Source organism: Anastrepha obliqua, chromosome 6, assembly GCF_027943255.1.
Source record: "Anastrepha obliqua isolate idAnaObli1 chromosome 6, idAnaObli1_1.0, whole genome shotgun sequence".
Classification (NCBI taxonomy): domain Eukaryota; kingdom Metazoa; phylum Arthropoda; class Insecta; order Diptera; family Tephritidae; genus Anastrepha; species Anastrepha obliqua.
Genome location: NC_072897.1, coordinates 4,213,255 through 4,219,594, shown reverse-complemented (window position 1 = coordinate 4,219,594; position 6,340 = coordinate 4,213,255). Strand labels below are relative to the sequence as shown.

The 6,340-nt window shown below is 40.1% G+C and overlaps 1 pseudogene; it reads right to left on the bottom strand.

Annotated features, from left to right (window-relative positions):
- Window positions 1–2,198: 2,198 nt before the first annotated feature.
- Window positions 2,199–4,709, bottom strand: LOC129249894 (putative nuclease HARBI1; annotated as a pseudogene).
- Between the last annotated feature and the right edge of the window lie 1,631 nt (window positions 4,710–6,340).

Sequence of the window (6,340 nt, the reverse complement as noted above, 5' to 3'; positions counted from 1 at the left end):
CTAATGTTGGCATTACATTATTTCGTATTTCATTGCTTCTTACATTCGTTTGTTGTATTGGATATTGGATCGGTGTTTGATTTTTCCAACGAAAATGTTGACCGTTGCCGTTTAAAATTTCGTTTCTACCGATTACGTTAGGCATTTCGACATGTTGTTGCCTGTTCATGCTGTAGCTATACCGAAGCTCGTTTTGTACTACGTCGTTTCGTTTTTGATCCGCGATGACTGCGCTGTCAGCACAGAACGTCGGCTGCGACATTATCGTTTGCGCACCCCAATGAACGTGTCTGCCGTTTACGCTAGCAGGTAAATTTTGAATCGGTGGTTGGCTTTGAACACAAGACATAGCGTTGTTTGTGTATGTATGTGCCACGGTTCGTACACTATATAAGTTTGTACTTACATTAGCTCGACCATTAGCGTCTGCTGATGACATATATATTTTCGCTTGCCCGTGAACGTTGGGCAAAGTGACTGGGTAGACCGGCGCTGCGCCACCATAATACGTCGGCTGCGAGATGCCATCGTTGGCTCCCCAATTACTTTTATATATATCGGTTTGCAAAGGTGCCGTAAACATTGCACCATTTGCAGTTGTGGTTACACGCGTATATGAAGTTGAAGGCACCGTCACTGTAACCGGAGACGAGCTACTCAGTGGCCTTTCTTCATCATGCGTATGCTCAAAGGAATTTTCTACTTCCTTACTTTCATTAAATAGCGCACTATTATAGGTAGCACTCGTAAGACGTTCTTCATTAAAATGTTCGCACAGTTTTTCCACAAGTTGCGCTTTATTACCGGCAGCGGATAACCCTAATTCACGCAATTTCTGCCGCAATTGTTCAACTTTTAATTCGCTGAATCTCGGCATATCGTTTGCATTAACAAAAAAATCTGTTTTTTTATTTTTCGCGTATGGCGCAAGTAAACTCCACTTATGAAAATTGTCACAAAATCAAACACTTTATTTTCGTGAACGGTGTCAGGATATATTTTTATTAGTTATACCATAGAATTCCAGTGTTTTTCAATTAACATCTCTTCAACTACAACATTTAGTACAGTTCTCTTAAATGAATATCATAAGCAAGTAAAAATATTTCTATAAAGTCCGTTTATGATTCTAACGCCGGCGAAAATGTTGTGTACGAAGTGGCAGGTACTCGATAAGCGGTGCTGTAGTATGCTTCCGCAGAATCATCTGTTACTATGGCCTTGCCACAGGAATAAAATCATGTGACACTATGGCGTTGCCACAGTAGTAAAATCATGTGACAATATTAAGTACGTAATAACGCAGAGTCAAAATGTCGAACAAAAATTATTTTGTATGTGATTCTACTCAATTAGGTTATGTGTCTCTTTTTCGTAGAGTAAGAAGAATGAAAAGAAGAGGATAGGCAATCATCTGCTATATACACAGATTAAACGACGCATAGTGTTGCGGCTTTATATAAACATTGGGCAAAAACTGGCAAATGGATGAATTTTGCAAAAAAATTGTTCCTTAGTGGGCTAGACTACGCTGAATCTTTGATACTAAGGTTGGTTTTTTTGGTTTTCCATAGGTTATATATTTTCGATGCAATTAAGCATTGAGAGACACAATCGTTACATTTTTGGCAAACGGTCGGCCGGGTGAAAAGAAGAGAAAGGGAAAATATTGTAACTGGCGAGCACGATGTCTTTGCTCGTATACACAAAAACAAGTCGGTACGAAGCAAGTACGGTAAACGTACGAGTACATGTAGCATTTGTACATACGAGTATGTATATTCATACATGCGTTTGTATGTATGCACAAACGTTGTAAATTTGATAATATTTTGATTTGCTTTTCTTTTTTTGAAGATTTTTCTGTAAAATTTTTGAAGTGACACTTCTTTACGCGCGTCAGAGAATAATTTCAAGGACGCTACACACGACATATCGCACCCTAAATACAAAAGGGTCACAACTCAAAATTTTCCACATTCGAGCTTGACTTGTTTACAGTAGCACAGAAAACATACTATGTGACATATCACGCTGAAATTTGCCATGTAAGCTTATAACAGTCCTACCAAAAAACAAAAAATTTATTTTTGCCATATGTCATCCGCGGACCGTTTTATTGATAACGTCTCGTTCATATTGGAGCAGAAGGGACATTTTGAGTTGTGACCCTTTTGTATTTAGGGTGCGATATATGGCTAGATGCGAAACTCTTTTTCTGGTGAGAGCGCTGGAAAATGTGCATTTTTTATAGCATTCGTCATTAGTGCCACACCGGAAGAAACTTTGAATGGGGATTTTTTAAACAAAAATTGGGAATTTTTAGTTTCCACACCACCATTGAGGTTAGTACATATTTTTCAGAAACTTTGTTTATTTTTTAATTTAGACCACAAAGAAGTAAGGTAAATGGTTTTGAATTTATTCAATAATTCATCCTACAACAAAACATCAGCAAAACATCAATGGTATTTTCATTGATTGGGTCTAATGGTACATAGGATTCAGTAAAAATTTCAACTTCATCTGGATCCCTGATTCTAAATTTCTTACAAACGTTGTGTGAAGCACAGCATATGTGTATAAGTGTTGCCAGTTTAGCAGGATTGAATCGCATTTTTCGATCACTGAATACCCATCGAAAGTGGCATTTCAGAACTGGAATCATGCGTTTAACCACGTTTTCAGCTTTCGCGTGCTGCTTGTTGAATATTTTTTGCTTGGCGGAAGGGTGTCTGTAAATAAGGACTGAGTGGATATCCAGAATCACCTGCAAGTGAGTGATTTTTTAAAATAGCAATGTAATAACATTGATTTTATTGTTAGAGTTGTGATCTCCACGTTGATGCATGTCCTCTAAATATAATTTTAACGAACTATTGTTCCACACGAATGAATCGTTGTAGAACCAGCAAATCTCGCATCCATAAACCGAATGTTCATTTCATGACGACAAACCTGTAATTTACCATACAAATTCTTTTTCAATGTTAAAGTAATTATTTCTTAAAAACTCACAATCATCGCATTTATGCTGAAACTCCCTTTTCTATTCAGATAAAGGTGTTTGTTTCCAGTGGGGACATAAATTGCAATCACATTTGGTATTCCCGATCTAGAGAAATGTTTGCTCCTTGCTTGTTGCTTCTCCTCTTCAGTCATTTCTGTGCTTATCCAGACACTGCAAATTTCAGTTTCCAAAATGGATAGTATCATCTTTAAAATAAACGAAACTATGGGCTGAGCAAAACCCAACTGAAATTCATTACCCACTGGTTGTTGGTAACTGTCATGTGCAAAAAATCTTAGCGCACAACACAATTTTAGCATTGGCATTGGCGTTATAGACGATGACTGGCGGAAATGAAATTTATCCTTAATTTTGTCCAGCAATAAAATAAATGCGTTCTTCTTATTCTTCTTCTTCTTAATTGGCGAGATAACCACTTACGCGATTTTGGCCGAGTGCTAGCCCACGCGAGTTGGACACACCAAGTGAAGCCAAGTACTTCTCCACCTGACCTTTCCAACGCAGAGGAGGCATTCCTTTTTCTCTGCTACCACCAGCTGGTACCGCATCGAATACTTTCAGAGCCGGAGCGTTTGTATCCATTCGGACGACATGACCCAGCTAACGCAGCCGCGGGATCTTTATTTTGTCGTCGTAAAGCTCATACAGCCTATCGTTCCATCGCCTGCGATATTCGTCGTCGCCAACGTGCAAAGGTCCAACAATCTTCCGCAAAATCTTTCTCTAAAACTACGCCTCTGCGCCATACTTTAGGACGGGCATGATGAGATCCTATTAGAGTGTTAATTTTGTTCGTCGAGAGAGGACTTTACTATCCAGTTGCCTACTTAGTCCAAAGCGATTAAGTTCTGCCTCTCATATGAACTTCTCCAACAACAGGTTAAAGAAGTCACACGACAGCGAGTCACCCTGTCTGAAACTTCGTTTGGTATCAAACGGTTCGGAGAGGTCCTTTACAGGAATCCGTTCTTATGGATTGGGCAGAGCACAATTAAATTCCAATCGGCAGGCATGCTTACCAGCTCCTCGCCGCCATGTTTGAATAGCTCAGCCGAGAGTCCGTCGTCGCCCGCGGCTTTGATGTTCTTTAGCAGCGTTATCGCTATTCTCACCTCGTCATGGGCACGTAGCGGAACGACAATTCCGTCGACAACGTTTAGGGTATCGGGATCTTCGCATTCTCTCTGACATGCGCAACTATCACTGTTTAACAGTTTCAAGAAATGTTCCCTCCATAATATAACATTGCTCTTTATGTCAGTCACCAGATCGCCGTCTTTGTTCTTACAGGAACCTTACTTAATCGAAAATTCACTACGATCTACAAAAACCAATTATGAAAGTACATATCTAAAAGGAATAATTTGTTTAAAAAAATGCTTGTTTCTTTGAATCGGTTATCTTCACTAAATATGATACTTACACCGCAGTTGGCAGCTTCATAGGATTGGAGTAATATCTTACGGAACGCCTCGGACGAAGAAGGTGAACTCGTGATTCCACGTTATAACTATCTTCGATATAAAGATCAGAGTTATTAAACATTTCCGCTCTTTCAATTTAAGTTCATATAAGTGGCACTCACAATGCAAATTTTAATTGTGTTCCCGAAACCGTTCACTTCGCCGCATTTGTTCGCTTCGCAAATGACAATATCAGCCTTAATAACTTTGGACATGTTATTCTTCACGGTAGACTTTGCGAAGATACCTTGGGGAAAATTACATATTGCGGCTCTGTTGGAAAATCGGTCAATATTATGACATCTGTTCCTTTGATATGCTGTCCTATGTACACAATTTTAGTATAGGCAACGAAGAATACTCAGATCATATGCCCGTAGCTATTACTCTAAAAACCTCATTTTGTGTGAGGGAGACGGACGATTTATTTTCACCCAAACTGGTCTGGAGGCCCAACTTAGCTGAAAAACCGGGAGTTAATTGTAGCCACGTGCGATAATGAATATGTGCACTCGAAGATATCTATCGATGAAATAGTTTCCATTTTGGTTAACTAAATTAAACGAGCTGGATTCTGTTAGAGAATCTAACAACAATCTAACAAATTGTTGAGGTATCCGTGCCGAGACCTGCATAACTAGTAGTGCGCAAATAACCGGTCTTTAAGGGTCCTCTCCAGAGGACCCAGACAACGTCGGTTGTAGCAAGTGTCTTACCGCGGTATGCTGGCTCCGCCGCGGCGGTCCATTTCCTTCCGGGCATACTCATGGGACAAAAATCAATTATGGAAACTAAAACAAAAATGAAACAAGAAAAACTCAGAGTGCGCTGGGCACACAAAAATCGTCGGAACTAGCCAGCGGCGTTGAGGGCCCAACAACAAGTGCGGTGGTTGCGGCTGCGAGGGTTGCTTATAGCGAAGTGGCCAGGTTCACCTCCATATTTCCCAATAATAAATTGAACAGGCAAACTTTTTCCTACTCATCCACTGATCAACAGACTGGACAAGAAGGTGAGACACTTAGAGTGGTCTTATCAGACGGCCTTGAAAGTGAATTGTCCGGTATCTTTTAGCAAGGAGGACTTTCCTCCCTGGTGGAGCAAGACGCTGACGACTTGAAAGAGAAGATTAGGAGGGTTTTTAACGAATGCAACCAAACTAAAAATTAAAAAAAAAAAAAAAAATTACCGTGTATTATAAATGAATACAAAAAAGCCATTCAATATGCGAAACGCAAGTACTGCGAATCCATTGAATCCGAAAAGGATTTTTGCCAGGCTAAGCAAGATCCTTTCGAGAGACCACTCCTGCAGAACTCTTGTAAAAAGAGAGGATGGGGAGTGGGCTGAACCAGCAGAAAAATGTTTGACTATCCTGTTGAATAATCACTTTCCGGAAAATTCTATTACCACACGTGACATTGTCGACACGAGTCGACAAGTAAGGCTACTCGATTTTTCCCTGAAATCTATTCTGTCAGTTGACAGAATAACGTGGGCAATTAATCGTTTTTCCTCCTTTAAACCTCCTGGCTTTGACGATATTTTGCCTGTGATGCTTCAGAAAACAAGTGCCTTAGTCCTTAGGCTGTCCTTCAAGAAATCTACTTGGCGTGTATCGGTCTTAATCACGTCCCTGGGAACTGGAAGAAAACGAGAGTTGTTTTCATACCCAAAACAGGGAGGCGGGGTCACGACACGGCCATGGACATAAGGCTTATAAGTCTTACCTCATTTATTTTAAAGGTATTTGAAAGATTGATTCATTATCATATCCGAGAGCACATCGAAGCCAACTTATCTCCAGCATAACATGTTTATCTGAAAGGGAGATCCACGGAGTCCG